Here is a 17,470-nt window from a genome sequence, read left to right as displayed (position 1 = left end):
ATTTTTCTATCGGAGGTGCATAATGATGATGGAAACATGCTCAAAAACTTTTAGGTCAATCCAGTCTACCGTTTGGGAGATATGGACAAAACAAGTCATTGTCCCAATAAAATCTAGCATCAGTAGCGTGACCATGCAAATATGAAGGTTGAAGTAGACTCCTGCAGGCTATATCTAGCGAGAAGATGCCTGCACAAGAAAAACAGTCACAAATCAAACAACAACAAAGCATGGTAGCTGATACCCTTAAAAATCAAGCTCCAGAAGCAAAATCGGTGCACCCACAGATGTGTAGAACGTGCAAGGCGTAGGATCTTGATTGAAGATCACTTGTACAAGGAAGCTGAGCCACCAATCCAAAAGCCACAAGCGCTAGTAGCAGCAATCCATGAACAGAATGCCAAAATATGAAGCATGCAATAGCATGGTAGCGACTAATAGGTAATTAACTAAACTTGTTCCTCTGTTGCATGAATGTAATTTAAAAACAGCATGGACAGTGAGATGGTTGTGATTAAACGAGATCGGTGGCCAGCTAACTGGCCACCCTCGTCTACTTCAGACCTTGCCTCATCCAATTCAAATAGCATTCATTGGATGCAATCGACACATGCGTTAAGCCAACTGAAAACAGGTAGTGGTCACTGTTTAAACTCGAACACAATTGATGGAAGTGATGGCACACAGAAAGCATAAGGTTTCATGATGACACTGTAGTAGGGACCAACAGTCCAAATAATGCCAACGCACATTTTTGCCAGCTCATCGTCAGCGGAAATATCTCAAATAAAACATAAGTATGGCTCCTCGGAACTCCTTCACCACCTTTTCTTCCATTTCATCCTCGTCCACTTCGCTGCAATAAGATTTGTACCACCACCATAACCTCAAAATCATCATCCGCTATCATTTTCAGCCATTTTTCTGCTATCGGCATTCTACAGGAACCTGTAACAGTTCTACAGGAGGACCAATGACTAGTCTTGCAGAAGAAAAAAACAGGATTCTCATCCAAATTTGGGCTCGAAGAGGTAGGCTTGGTGCAAACCCACTTTGCATTTTCATATATACAAGGGGTGATGTGGTTGTAAGATGGAATGGAACCTAAAAATGGAAAGGAATTGCATTCAAAGAATTCTGCCTGCTTCTTAAGAAAAGCATAGTTTTCATCTATTCTCTGTTTCTGAAGTATTGTCTCTTCATCACCCTGGTTTTCACATATATAAGGAGTGATGCAATTTTAAGGAAGGATTAAGCCTGCAAAAGGAGAGGAATTGCATTCAAAATTCTGCCTGTGTTTTTAAAAGAAAATATATATAGGTTCTCCAGTTGCTCTTTGCACTGAAAAACTATCTCCTTCTCCTCCGTGGTATTCTCATGTATAAAGAGAGGATGCAACCCTTGAAAATTAAGCCTCTAAAAAAGTGAATTTGCATTGGGTAGTCTACTTAGTTTGTGAAGAGGAAAAAGACAATGTTCTGTATACTCTTTGCTTTTAAGATATTGTTTTCCTCAAATAGATTGAGAAGTAAATTAAGTTTAAGAACAGAGTTTGAAGGGAAGGAAAGTTGCAATTTGTTAAAAAGGAAGAACACAAAAAAAAACTCTCTCTGGTTCCAGAAAGAAAACCTCAGTTGTTCCTCTGTTTCCGGGTTTGAAATTTGATGTCTTCCTCCTGACTTGATATATTCCAGCAGTCTCTGAACATCATCACTTACACCATCCCTATACCCTGGGAAATTTTCAGGAACATGTCTAGAGAAGATGACATCAAAACTCTCACTGATGACATTAGTCCATCTGGTAGTGAAGAGGAGGAGCACAAAGAGGAACTTGAGAAGGAGATCCATGAGGAAGCACAAAAAATTCAAGTAGAAGAAAAAGAGGAAAAACAGAAAGGAGAAGAGAAACATGAAAAAACCACAGTTGAACCTAAGGCAAAAAAGAAAACAGAATCAAAAGCAGAGAAGAGGAAGAGAACAAAATCTGAGAAGAAGAAGCCCAAGAAAGATCAGAAAAATATTGCCATAGGGAAGGCAGAAACTTAGCAAGAAAAGGAAAAAACACCACTAGAGACAGCAGGAACAAAAATAGAAAGAGCAGACACAGGTGAAACTGCAGAGAATGAAGAAAAAGAACAACAAGAACAAGTGTCTCCTGAGACACTAGCAACGGAAGCAGCAGCTGTCCTTGATGCATTCAGCACCCTAGCTAAGCAAAAGGTGAAAGAAAAAGACAGACATCTATGTATTTCAAAGCCCAGAGGAGCACCAGAATTAAGGTGGGCAAGCCCCAACCACCATCAAAAGAACCCATTATGATTGAGGATGCACCTACTATGAAAAAGGAGGAATCTCCCTCCAAAATCTCTAACACCTACAAGAGAGGGAATCCTAAGACCTCCACTTGGAAGGAAATGATCAAATTGATGGACTCTAAAGTAGTCCTACAGGAGGCACAAACCTCTCTATAGGAGACACTGGCCAAGCTCAAAGAAATTGAAAAACTAGAAAAGAAGGCAGGGGAAAAGTCCCAAGAGGAAGGTAAGGCAAAAGAAATACCTGAGCCAAGCCCTCAGCCTGATTTAGGCTCTTATTACAATCTTCTAGAAGGTGGGAAGATCATCCCACAAAAATTTGCGGTGCCTCTTTTCTTCAAACTAGAAAAGGAAAGAGTCAGGACGCACACTTAGATGCAAATTGCAGAATCTAAAGGGGTCGAAGATATAGGGCACATGGAAAATAATTTGAGAAAGATGAGCAGAGAATTGAGCATGGTAAGGCATACAGAGAGCATCAGAAGAGCTCAACTACAGGAAGAAAATGAACTATTGAAAAAAAAGCTACAAGAAAGGGAACCTCAAGGAGGCAATGAGCTGTCAATCTTGGAGGGACAGCAACAAGAAGAGGGACCCCAGGGAGATAGTGAAGCAGTAAAGAAACAACAACAACAAGAAGAACCACAGACAGATAGTGAGACACTAATGAAACAGCAGCAAGAAAAAGAATCTCAGGCAGCAACTGAAGTGCTAATTTTGAAAAGGCAACTATAGGAAAAGGAAGCCCAGTTAGCCTGCATGGCCAGCTGGACAATGGAGGCCTTGCAGTGTAGACAACCAGCTAGATCATATGCACTATATTTCAAAGATCAGTGGCTCCAATTCCAAATTAACACACTGGCCCAGAGGGGCACAATACCATTTCGAAATTATGGCCAATTTATGCAATTATGTGATCATAGCTTAGTCGAGGATAAAGCAAAGCTAGAAGAATTTTATGTACACAACATGGCACTTCCTAACATGAATTTATGGGATCCAAATGCTGCATTGGGAGACTTACAGCTCATGGCTATGGCTTCTTGGTTGAGCCATGAAGAAAAGAGAGTAGTGGAAATTCAGAAAATAATGGCAAAAGAGCTAAGTGAGCCCCTGATGATAAGGGCAGAACTAGAAGACCCCTCGGCTCTCATCTATGCCCACCATCACCTTGCAGCCAATCCTCAAGTTTCCCCTGACTATGTTGACAGGCAAGCATAGGCTATTGCTCACTTTGATGATATGGAGATATTGTTTGGTGATGACTGCCTTCATGCCTGCATGAGAAGGTGGAATACATTGTCACATAGCCTAAAGCTTAGGGAGTATCACTCCCCAATCAGAATGAGGGAAGCCATGTGGAGAGTGCCCCTATATAAGAAATCAACGCAAAACCTGAAAACCAACTAGATTGGTCTTAAATTCAGTCCTCCACTGTTGTTAGGACTGCTGGAAGGAGTTAAGGAGGAGGAAGAACAGAAACAACGGGAGGAACTGGATAGGAAAGCAGGTTTGCATGATGGAGAGGGAGACATCACATTAGAGGCTTGGGATGTTAGGGAAACTGTTAGAGCTATTAAAGATGAAGAACTACATTAGTTGCTCAGAGGATGAGCAACCCATTCAGCAGGGGGGTGATGATGAGCCCTAGAAATGGGTAACTATATGGGCTCATTCTGCCTATTATTTTCATTTAATCCACCATTCTCAATAGTTTTTTGCATGTTTTTGAATATATTTATGTCAATAGCGTGAATGGGGATAGTCACTTTTCCATGTAGTCTAATGAGTATTTATTGCAAATTGTTTTGGACAATTTTGTACAAGGACCGGGAATTTATGAGAAAAATGGCAACCAAACTCGAGGAAATAGAGATGAGGACTTGTAGGAGGGGTGTCTCCTTCATAAATGACCCCTTCCTCGAATTCTCCACCAGCAGTTCAGAGTACAAAGGTCCGCATTGATGATTCCAAGGGGCAACCGAGCAAGTCAAGTAGGGCTGTTGTTATCTTCAGTTCTAGGCATCCGAGTTCCTTAAGTTTAGGAGGACTGTTGGGAGTCCCCACTTATATAAATAAGAAGGCTTCAGGCCTCAGTAGGTTAGCCAGTTCTTGATATATTTTCGCATTTTTGTGCAGCATTCTACTCAGCTCATTTTTTAGCTCCTTTTGAACAGTTTTGTGATGTAACTCCTATTTTTTGATAAATGAAGATGAAGCAAGTTTTGAACCAGCACTCATCTTTTCTAGAGGGCTAAAGCTCTTGGGTTAGGGCCTAAACCAAGCTGCCCAACACCTCCTTTGTGTATTTATATGCTTTTGCTTTCATTCATGAGATAATTTATGTTGTTTAGGTTAATCTTTCTTTGTTAAATTAGGTTGGTTTTGATCGTTAGAATGGTTGTTTTTGCTTCAAGTTGCTTAAGTAAGTTGCTAAAGTGACAGAAAAATATTGAAAAATGCTAACAATAGGTCTTGATCTCCTTTATCCCTTCTTGGGACCATGATTTGAGGTCAAAGCACTACTCCTGCCACCAAAAACACAGTTTTTGCTCTTTCATGCAACTGCTAGTGTGATACTTTGATTTGTAAAAGTTGATATTTGTTCAGATTCACCTCCTTAGATCAGTTCATGTCCTTTTTCCATAGTTCTCTTGCATTCTTTTCTATTCATAAGGTACTGTTCAACATTTTCTAGTTTTTAGGTCAGAAATTAGGTTAAGTTAGACAAAACTTTATTTTTAGTTCTTTCTATGGTCAGTTTTGCTAAGTGCATGTGCAAATATCTTGTAGGACATCTCAGCTCACCATCGCTCCATCAAATAGCTAGCACCAACTCTCTTCTCCAAGATTTCCCAACTCATTCGCTACATTTCTTCAATCTTCCCTAATTTCTATGTTTTTCCATAAAGTTGCTTTCTTGCTCTTTGAACAAATCCAAGCATCTCATTCATCGTTGACCTTCCTTAACAAGTTCTAGAGCTATCAACACCTTCATATAGCCTTCATTTCCCCTTTCCCATCATTTTTCCACCTTCAAACCTCCAAAAACCACTTTCGGCCTCCTCCTGTAGAACCTCCTTTAGATCCCCTGCAGCCTCCTGTAGAATTTCCTGTGAGTGATTTTTCGAAGTCTGATTGCAATGGAAGTCTTCAGAAGGGTAGTAGGGGCCTCTTAGAACCTCTCCACACCTTCCGCACCTTCTACAAAGGCCAACTCCATCTTCCTTTACCATCAACCCTCTGCACAGTCACACCCAGATAAATCACAAGCATAATAATTTCACATAAAAATGCTCAAAAGTACAAAAAAATGATTCTTCTCATATCTCTTCAGAATTACCTTGAATAAATGCAATTTCCCTTTTAAGTAGTCAATGGCACCCATTTCAGTAGTTTCCATCTCTTTTCTTACAAAAGTATTGTTAGTGGGTAACCTAGGGTTTGCTAGGGTTTGCATTTCATTTCAGTTTTCCGTCTCTTTCTGCAATTAGATTAGCCCCTATAGAGTTAGCTTTCTTCCATCACAGTTAAAAGCTTCTTCTGAGAACTCATAGAAGTTGGCTTAAGCTCCTAGCAAACTTGTGCCAATTGATCAAGTGACAACTTGCAGTAAGAGCTAGTACTTGTGCATATAGCATCCTCGCTTCCAAGTTTGTTACAAACTACCAGGTTGATAAAAGTAAAGAAGGAAGCACCAGGAGTTGTAGCATTATTGCTGCAATACTGGATCTCACCAACTCGTTCCTTACCTTTATCAATCTTATCCTTATGAGGACATTTGGCTGCATAGTGACCGACTCTTACACAAGAAAAGCATTTGAAAGGTAGCTTACCTCTGAATCTTCCAGAACCCTATTGAAGGTTCTTGACAAAGTTTGATTCTTCTTCTCCTTCTGATGTATGTCCTGACTCATTGTATTCTCCTTTTCTTGAAGCTTCGAATGTGGCTTCTCTCACGTCTAATGGACCCCCTTTTCTCATTTTGAAAGCAGTTAGGATTCCGTGCAGCTGTGACATGGTAATACTCTAAAGATTTTTCTTTTCTTCTATGGCAGAAACTTTTGATTCAAACTTAGAAGACAAAGATCTTAGAACCTTTTCAACTAAAGTAACTTCTTTTATCCCTTCACCCAAGTTTTTCATGTGATTAACAATCTCATCTATACATAAGAAATAATTAGCCACACTTTCATCATTTTGCATTCTGAGAGTTTCATATTGAATTCTGAGAGATTGTAGTTTTTCACGTTCTACCTGATCGTCTCCTTCATAGCTTAGAATGATCTTGTCCCATATTTCTTTGGCAGTTTTGAGCTGTATAACCTTGGTGAATTCTAATTGAGATAGACTGCCCAATAGAGTATTGACAGGCTTTGCATTTGTTTCATACTGCTTTTTACCAGTCGTATCTGTAGGCATTGTTGATGGAAATGTGTATCCTCCTTCCATGATATCCCAAATTTCTGTACCAAGAGATTGAAGATAGGTTGTGGTTCTTACCTTCCAATAGAAGAAGTTGCTCCCATCAAAGATTGGTGGCCTGAAGGACCTGCTCCAATTCCAATTGTTGGAAATAACACTAAGAAGGGGGGGTGAATCAGTATTAGAAATTTAACAATTTTTTATTTCCATAAACAAATTGGTATACACTACATCTGATAATTAAACCTACGTATATACGCGACTGTGTTTAGAGAAAACTGCGTATATCTTGCAGACTTCTGATTTAGTTAGTTGATCTTAATCTGTGTATCAGAACCATAAAACAGTAATCAAGTGCAATAAATATTATAGACAAACACACACATGAACACAAGATATAAGGTGGAAACCCAATGTGGGTGAAAACCACATGTTGCAATTCGTCTCTATCTTCTTTTAATAAGAAACTTGTTTTTACAATATTTCTGTATTGGTGCAGTCTTATACCAGTACGCAAGCTTCTACCTGTAGAAGACTACAACCTTCTCTTTTCTTCCAGGGACCACGTTTCATAAATTTTTAGACTGGATCCATCAATAACATCAATCAAACATCAAATATATCTGCATCAACCAATCTCCTTTTCACCAACCAAAAACTGAATCAAACAATCACTTCTCTGAATGTTTTAACCATAATACATTAACAGTAACCAGAAACCAATCCTGAACCCAGAACACTGCAGCAATAAACAGAAGTAGCTAAAACATATTTTATGAGACGTACGCTACTTCAATATGTAGAACCTACGTGCATACGTTCATATATTAAGGTAAACCTGTGTATACATTATTGTGAATTACAAAACTAGCGTGTATATGCGCCCTTACTATGATGAACCTGCGTACAGATCTATAAAACATGAGTTACCCTTTTCAACTATTCAAACATCAGTGATACCAAGATGATCAGATTTATAGATCAAGTCATGCACCAAATATAAAAGATCAAAATCACACAAAGATACTTCTCTTCAAGCCTTAAGATCTTGACCCATCAATAGAACTTATCCTTCTTCTAGCACTCAAGTTCCTCCTTGATTCAAATCCAGCTATGCACCATAACCCAATGACCAGTATTCTAGATCTTGCTCTTCATAAGATATTCAATCCTTGAGTGTTCTTGCCTAATGATCTCCTTCCCCTTTTATGGTCTTAGGCCTTACTCAATACCATGGTTTAAAACCACTTAGAACCAATACCTGGGTCCAAATACCTGGGTTCAACACTTTGGACGAGATACCATGGTCCAAAACCATAGGTCCAAATACCAAGGACCAAAACCCATGTTTTCCAAACTGTAAGCACTTTTCTGTGCATGAAAGTGTGTGTATACGCATACGTGCCTTTTGGTCGTTGAATCCACGTGTATACGCGGCTTGGTCAATAGGAACCTACGTATGCCTCCTTTTCCTTTATTCTGAGAGCCTGTGAGCCTGAACTGTCATCTATGTGATTTGCCGAGTGAGTTTCCATCAAGGACAAAACTTGTGCCATAGTGCCAAGCATGTGTCATAATGCCAATAATAATGGTTGTTGGATTCAGTTTGCACAAGTGGTTGATGAAGTCCGTGGCCTCAGGAAACTGCTTCGGATCCCATCACTGAGAAACGTGTACAAAATAGAGTCTTGTTTGCCTTAAGTTTCTATGTTGGACTTTCCTTTGACCGGAGTCTTCCTTGTTTACCTGGGCCAGGTGAATAGGACATGATCCATGCCCCAATGTTTTCCAAGCTACCCATGTAGTCATTTTCCCCTCTTGACACCTGGAACCTGCAAAAGCATGGAGGTAGCTGCGAAACATCCGATTAGCTGCAGAATGTGGTTGTGTTTCATAGCTTAAAGACAAAAACTTATTCAAATAGCAAACATAAAAGTATAACATGTAAATCACTAAAATTTTCTCCTTGAGGCAATGTATAATGATTATTGATGATGAGGATGCATTTTTGAAAGAAGAATGGATGAAAAAAGTTACTAGGGAAAGGGCAGTTTTGGAGCTCAACACACCCTAGTCAAGCTCTTCGTCTTTTATGGCCCTGGTGGCTTCCCTAGCATTCCAAGCTTTTGATGTGGTGTACTGATGTTCTCCATAAAATCCTTCCTTTCTGTCTATGTCCTTCCACCGCTCCTTCTCTTCTTCTTCCCTTTTGCCTTCCAGCGTGCCTAATAGGAGTGGAGGACTCAGTTTGAGGCAAATCCAGTTGACCTTTAGCCTTCGCATTGAGTGCTTGTATAATGGCACTCTTTTCAATGCCTCCCTCAGCCTCATGGGAGAATGTTATTCTCTTATCTAGAGGCTGTGGGGTAGGCTGCTCCATCTTCTCATGCACGCATGCACACAGTCATCCCCAAGTAGCCTAAGCATATCTTCAAAGTGTACAATGGCTTGTGAGAGATTGGCTAGATATTTAGGGGAAATCTGAGGGTCATTAGCAAGCAGGTTGTGTGTGCTGATGAGTGCCATAGGATTTGATGGCTCAGCTCTTATCATTAATGGTTCATTCTGCTCTTTTATCAACAATATTTTCATTTCTGTTGCCCTCAATTCTTCATCGTTCATCCATGATGCCATGGCCATCAATTGCAGATCCCCTAGCTTAGCATTGGGGTCCCACACATTTAGTTCTGTGAGGGTCATGTTGTGTAGATAGAACTCTACCATATTTTCTTTGTCCTCAGAGGTGCTTTGGTTAGACAAATCCATGAACTGCCTGTAGTATTGGAAAGGCATTGTGCCCCTTTGTGCCAAAGTTTTTATCTGGAATTGAAGCCATTGATCCTTCAGGTAGAGTCCATAAGATTTGGCTGCCGTTCTACATTGTAATGCTTCTATAGATAAGTTGGCCATGTATGCCAAATGAGTCTCTTTCTCCTACAGCAACCTCCTTAGTAATTCATTCTCATTCTCAAGGTGGCTTCTTGTAATGGCTTCTATGTATCTGAGAGCACTCAATTCCCTGCCCATTTCCCTAAGTTTGTTTTCCATGTGGCCAATATCATCAACTCCTTTGGACTTGGCTATTTGCATCCACCTATGTGTTCTCACTCTCTCTTTTTCCAATTCTAGAAACAATGGAATTGCAAATTTCTATGGGATTATCTCGCCTCCCTCAAATATTATGTAATAGGAGTCAAGATTAGGCCAGGGGTTAGGTTCTTATAGCTCTTGTGCTTCCTCTTTCACCTCTGGCTATCCTCTGATCCTTTCCTCAAGTTTTTGTGTCTCCTATAGTTTGGATAGTGTCTCCTGTAGGACTATTTTAGCCTCCTGTAGGTCTGGTTTGGGGTCTTGTATAATTTCCTTTCCCTTCCATGTAGAAGATCTTTTAGGCCTCCTTTCATAGGTTATGGGTGTCTTGGAAGGAGATTCTTTCACCTTGGCAGATGGTGAATCTTCAATGTGAATGGGAGTCTTTAGGAGGGCTAAGGTTTTTCTATTTTAGTTATGGTACTCTTCCTTGCTCTAAATACATGGAGGTTTTTCTTTTCCTCTTCTGTTTCTGCTTGCTTGGTGTACTAAGGGTAGTGAGGGCAATTGCTACTTCTCTTTCCAAAGTTTCAGGGGACTCTTCTCTTTGCTCTGCCCCCTCTGCCTCCTTTTCTCCCTCTTCTGTCTCTTTTTCCTCCACCTACTCTATCTCTTTTCTTTCCTCCTTCCTCTCTTCCTCTACTATGTTACCACTGGCTTCATCTTCTCCTCCTTGTTGTTCTCCCTCCTCACTAACAGCAGGACTGACATCATAGGTTAATGCTTGATTTCATCCTCAGCTGTCATATTTCTGAAAACTTCTGATGCTATAGGGAATGTAAGGGTATGGAAGGCCTCTTCTACTAGGATCTTGATTAGGCCATGGTGAGCTAGCTTCTGTGAATTTACTTCTTGTACCTTAGTGTTGGAGTCAATGAGGGACTGAAGGAGAATGTAGGGGATACTGAACTTTTGATGTGCTGGGGTATCCATGCCATATCTCAATTCTTGGAGGATTCTGAAATGATATCCATAAACAATGTTGTGCATCCCCTCACAAGAAATGTATTTGATCACTTGGTAGCTAACCCAATCCCAGGGATATGGTACACTAGCACTCCTAATTCCATTTTTGGCTTCAACAGGGGCTTCATTATCTTGGAAAAATTTCCTCCTGGCAGCCTGGCCAATTGGTTTCTCATCCTTACTCCAAGGTAACCCAAGAGGAAGGGTAGTGACCCTACTGATGAATTTAACGGTTATTTCAATGGGGAGGCCTCTAATGGTTACAGTAGCATGAGTTACTACGTGAGGGACTAGAGAGAGAGAAAATTCCTGGGCAATTTCATCATCAAACCCTCTAAGCTTCTCAAAGAAATTCATCCAGTTTTCCCTTGTAAATATTTCCACTACTTGAGGATGTGCATGTAGTCTAGTGGAGTTAGTGGGCTCTTTTCTCTTTAACCCCACTGTCATACTGCCTGTACTTCCTTTTGAAAAACTAGATATGGAGGTGGAGACAAAGAATTTTGAGTGAAATAGAAAACTAGAGGGGACTATGTTTTTAAAAAATAGAGATTTCTTCTACATATTTCTACCCTCTTAAAGATTCATTTTATCTTCAATTTGAGACCAACTCTTTCACATTTTGATATTCAATAGAGGGCATTCATGAACCCTACCTCCTCAGACTGAAATGCCTGCCACAAATCATCTCCCCCCCTTCAAAATGACTCACTACCCCTCTTGTAGAAGCTCATTGTCCCTCCTATAGATTTCCTGTAAGTGCTCCTGTAGAAAATGCCGAGAGCAAAAATATGGAGGAAATCAATGGGGGATGATGGTTACGAGGCTGTGGGCGCATAATAAGGCTATTGTGTGGCTGATTTATGAGGAGAAACTAAAGAAAGGGTGGTGAGAATGCGCGGGGAGGAGTGCTCATTACCTTTTATGGCTTTTTTCAGTTATGGGTGCTGAGCTGGCAAGGTGTACGTTGCCCAAATTAGGACCGTTGGTCCCCACCTGCTTGGTCATCATGGCCCTTCCTCATAATCATCCCTCATTATTGCATTAGAATTAACTCTTCCCCCCACTACTTGTCCTTCGCATCTTTTTCTTGAGTTGATTGTGCGCACACGTGGGTGATATCTCGGTTAAGTGGAGTCAACTAAATGAAGGTGGCCAAGTTAACTGGACACCTTTCCCTCTTTCGATTTCAACCATCTCGTTTGCTTCATATGATTCCTAATTACACAAATGCAGATAGAGGAGTGACTTAGTTACTTACCTGTAATCCAGGTGTATTTGCTGCCATCGACTGTGAGGTGATGTGGCTTTCTCTGCTGCATGCCTTCATTTTCCTTCATGCATGTTGTCTCTGCTTGCTAACATGTTGTTGTGTGTTTTTGCAGGTTTCTCTTTTGCTGGATCTAAGATGCATGTGCCTTTTCAACCTTCGGATGTGTTGTCCCTGGCTACTGGTGCTGGACTTCTATGGGATCAGCTGCTACAGGAATTCCTATAGGAGCTCCTATATCTACTTCTCCCCTTGAAACTTCAGTTATTTCTCTGTTCTTGGAGCTCAAGAATGATGCTAGAGGTGGAGATGAATGATGGAGGGATAGTAGATAAGCTTCAGGTAAACTTGATAGTGCCTTTTCCTCCTTTTATTTTTTGTTTTTTTTCAAAACTGAAAAACTGTTTTTCTATGTGTTTTTCTTGGAAAGGAAGAAAAAAATAATGATGCTTCGAGTGTGATGCAGGCTTTGAAATGATTGCAAGGAGGTTTGAATATGGTAAGAGGGATTATAGGTTCCTCATGAAGCTTTTCTTATCCCTCAAACTGCCTCCTATGGACACTTTTGGCTCTCTGTAATTCCTACAGGAGCCTCCTATAGAAAACATAGAGCCTCATGTACAAAACATAGTTTTGGAAGAAGAGGTACAGTGGGGTGAAGGAGATACCAAAAATGATGGAGGAAGGTGTTGAGAAGATGAGATGGATGCTGGTATGAATGTCAGGGTCCCCTTGGCACCTTCTTCTGCTCACTGTAGTCCTCCTGCAAACCTACAATGCAATAAAAATTCATTTTTTCTTCTCTTTTTTCTTTGAAAACAACTAGGGTGCCTTAGAGAGGTTTTCACCTTAATTGCCTGCCCTGGGCACCTCCAAGAGAGGTTTTCACCTAGGGATCTTATTCCTTTCCTCTTTTTGTTTTTTTTGACATCACTGGGTCGCCTGAGAAGAGGTTTTCAACCCAATGATGGGACTCAAGCGCCTCATGGAGGTTTTCACTTAAGTCCTTATTTTTTCTTTTTTCTTCAGTGAGTCGGTGAGGTGGAAGCTAAGACATGCTCCACTACCATCACTATTTTATTCAAATCTTCAATAAACTCTCGCTTGGTGAGGGGTTTCTTGTGACTTTCAACCGATGTCCATTGACAAGCATGGGGATGGCTTCATCATCAATGGTTCTGATCAGAACTAAACCATTGTCATTGCATTTCTCCACAGTGTAGGGTCCTAGCCATATTGTCCTTAGCTTGCCTTTGAAATCCTTGTATCTTGAATCATAGAGTAGTGCCCAATCTCCCTCTTGGAATTGCTTCTCCCTGATATTTTGGTCATGCCATATCTTTCTCTGAAGCTGAACTACCTCTATATGGAGAAGGGTTTGCAATCTGTATTCATCCAATCCATTGAGCTAAAGTAATCTCTCTTTCTGTGCATGGCTGAGGTATAGGTCCAGCTGAGCTACCATCCTTAGGGTATTGAATTCAAACTCTATTGACAGCAAATCCTTCTTCCTGTAGACCAGTTCATAGGTTGTGAACTTGGTGGTGGTCTTCCATGTTGTGTTGAGGCCCAAGTGGCCTCAACTAATCTGTCCGCCCAGTCTTTTCTATTGCTGCTCACTACCTTGGTTAGGATCCCTTCCAATGCTATGTTAGTGACCTCCACTTGCCCATTGGCTTGTGGATGGCAAGGGGTGGAAGTCTTGTGCTTGATCTTATGATGTGTGACTAGGTCTTCAATTAGGTTGGAAGTGAACTGACTGCCTTGGTCTGTGACCAACTCTCTCAGATACTTGAACTTGTAGAATATGTTTTCCCTTCAAAACTCAGCTACTTTTTCCTCTATCGTTGCTTTGATTTCTTTTGTTTCTGCCCACTTTTTCAGGTAGTCGGTGCACACAATGGTGTATTGTTTTTTCTTTGAAGGGGGGTTGATAGGCCCCACAAAGTCCATGCCCCATTTCTCAAATGGCTCAAAGGTCACTTGAGGTTGCATGGGCATTTCATCCTTTGGAGTGGGTTTCCCCATCCTCTGACACTAATCAATCTGGCTCATGTATCTCCTCACATCCTGATGAAGAGTGGGCCAGTAGTAGCCTTCTTGCAATATCTTGAAGGCAGTTCGTTTTGCTGCAAAATGACCTCCACAAGGCCCGTCATGACAGGTAAAGAGGATGTGAAAGACTTCCTCCTCCTTGACACATCTTCTCAAGATCTGATCTGGGCAAAGTTTGAAGAGATTGCCTCCAATCTAGGTGAAAGGGGTGCTTTTCCTTACTATCTTACTCTTCTCTTTTGAGGATAGGTGTGGTGGGAATTGTGCTGAAATAAAGTAGTTTGCTATATCAGCAAACCATGGAGAGAGTAGTGATATAGCAAACAAGTGTTCATCTGGCATTTGGTCATCCACCATTCCTTCTTCACCTGCAGGCAAATTTACTATAGACAAAAATTCAACAACAACATTCTCTTTACCAGGCTTATCAATAATGGTCAAATCAAACTGTTGTAGTAAAAGAAACCATCTCATAATGTGATCATTTACATCTGGTTTTTTCATTAAATATCTAATTGCAGCATGATCAGTTTGCACAAAAGTTTGATATCCTATGATATAATGTCTAAATTTGTTTAAGGAATGCACGACAGCTAGGAGTTCCTTCTCGGTTATTGTATAGTTTAACTCTACCTTTGAAAAGTTTTTTCTTATAAAGTATATGGCATAAGGTAGCTTTTCATCAATTTTTCCTAAGGCTGCTCCTATTACTTTTTTCGAGGCATCTGTGTGAATGTCAAAGGGTAGGGCCCAGTTTGGGCCTCTGAGAATTGGGGCAGTCACTAGCTTGCTCTTCAAGGTATCTAGGGCTTCTTGACTATTTTTCGACCATATGAACACAACATCTTTGCCTAGGAGGCCAAACAAAGGAGAGGATATCTCTCTGAAGTCTTTAATGAATCTCTTGTAATATCTAGCTAAGCCTAGGAAGCTTCTGACATCTCTCACCTTTTGAGGAGGTGGGACCCTTTTGATGATGGCAATTTTGTTGGGGTCCACCTGCAGTCCTTGTTGAGATATTGCATGACCTAGCACGGTCCCTTCAGTCATCAAAATTTCACATTTTTCTAGACTGAGGGACAGGTTCATCTCAATACACTTATCTAGAACTTTTCCTAGGTTAGATAAATCTTCCTGAAAGTCAGAGCTATAAGGAGTAAAATAATCCATGTATGTTTCTACTGCATCATGAACCAGTTCAGAAAATATACTGAATACTGCTCTTTGGAAAGTGGCTGGAGCATTGAACAAACCAAAAGGAAGGACCTGTTATGCAAAGGTACCCCAAGGACAAGTGAAAGTGGTATTATCTTGGTCTTGCAAGCTGATTTGAATTTGATTGTACCCATTAAACCCATCTAGGAAGGAGAAAAACGTTTTTCCTACCAGACCGTCTAACACTTGATCTATGAAAGGTAAAGGAAAATGGTCCTTTCTAGTGGTTTTGTTCAATTCCCGATAGTCAACACAAATTCTCCAATTACCATTTTTATTTGGAACTCGCACCAAAGGAGAGACCCATTTACTGTCAAAGATGGGATATATGAATCCTGCATCAAGCAATTTCTGCAGTTCTTCCTTAACAATATCTTTAAGTGTTGCGTTCATCCTCCTTTGAGGCTGCCTAACTAGCTTGCAGTCTTCCTTGATGTATATATGATGATTACATACTGAAGGGTGCACTCCCTTCATCTCCTTATAACTCCAGGCGAAGGCATCTAGATGTTTTCTCAATATACTGCATAGATCCTTCTCCTGGGAAGTAGAGAGGGATGGATTGATTTTCAATGTTCTATCTGGGCCAAACTCTATATTCTTAACACGAAGAGAAGTGGGGTTGGCCACATAGAGATCAGTTGAGGGGTTTTTTTGGGTTTCCCTTACTATGTCTTCTAATGGAGATATACTGGGAGGTGGATTCTGAATCAAATTTTCGATCATATCATCCTCATCTTGCAGTTTTACTCCCATGGAAATCTATAATGTACAAAGTGGTGCAGAATAAACTTCATCCTCATCCTCCTCCTCCAACCAAAGAGGTAGATCATGTTCTAGCAAACTTTGGGTAGGAGGATATAGGATTAACTACTTGGACATGTGCCCGTTCTTTATGGTCATGTTCCCAGCTCGACAGCTGATGTGGGCATTGGTTGTAGCCAACCAAGGTCTTCCCAGAATGAGAGGATACCCAGTGAGATCTGCCTTTGGCTAGAGAACTAATAAATCAACAGGCTACTCCCAAGAATCAATGGAGACCATCACATCTTCCACAATCCCCTCATGGGTCGCTGTGGAGCGGTCTACTAGCTATACCACTATCATGGTCTTCCTCAAGGAGCCTTAGAGGTTAATTTTGAGCATTGTGTCCTTTGTCATCACATTAATGGCAGCTCCCAGATCAATCAAGGTATGTGGGACCATTATGCCATTGATATTGACATCAACTACTGGGCTTCCAGGGTCCAGATATTTTGGACAGATTATCTGCCCCAACATCAGGTTGGATAGTTGTCCTATGACATTGATGGTTGGGCAATCTCCCTTGTGCCTTCCTGGATGCCTAAAGAACTTCTCTTTGATCAACCTATTGTAGATAGGCACATCTTCTATGGCTTGGAGAAGTGGTATCTTCACACATAAATGTTTCAATTCTCCCAAGAGTTCGGTCTCTTCTAGGGTAGGCTAGATTGTCATGGATAGTCTCTCAGGAAAGGGTGGATTTGATTTAGGTTCGCTTTCCTCTTTATCTTCCTCACCCTCCCTGGGTGGAGGCTAGTTATCTGGGAGAACTTTCTTGGATCGCAAGTTAATTTCTTGAATCTCCACAACATAAGTTGGGCATGATGGTTCCCCACTATACACTTGTTGAGCTCGTGTGTTGTTTGTGTTCGGATTTGGCTAGGCAGGCATTTGGGGTTGCCTTGGTGGAGAAGAAGGTAATGGTTGTGGTTGGGTAGGTGGTGGAGGTAGAAGAGCGGGAAGAGAGTTGTATTGGGGCCTCCACCCCTAATGAGATGCATTCCCCTGAGGCTGCGACTGAGCATAAGATTGAAATGAATGGGTGGCTAGTTGGGCATGATATTGAGTTGTGAAAGAACAAGGAGAAGACGTGGAACAGGAATGATGAGAAGGGGGGCCCTAAGAAGGTACGAAAGTCACTTGGTTGGGGTTGTAGTATGCCTGCGATGTCCCTTGCATCCCCTGCTGGTATGGTCTAGGACCATACGACCTCTTTTGGTTTATGTAATAGATCTGTTCAGTGACTCCTTTGGCCCCTTGGTATACAACTTTAAGTTTGGGCAAGGAAGGGAACTTATCTGTAGAATGATCTTCTTCACAGACTGAAC

This window comes from Pinus tabuliformis, chromosome X (genome assembly GCF_031772625.1).
Source record: "Pinus tabuliformis cultivar Carrire ecotype Pingquan chromosome X, CPIR1, whole genome shotgun sequence".
Lineage (NCBI taxonomy): Eukaryota > Viridiplantae > Streptophyta > Pinopsida > Pinales > Pinaceae > Pinus > Pinus tabuliformis.
Note: the sequence above shows the minus strand (reverse complement) of the source record.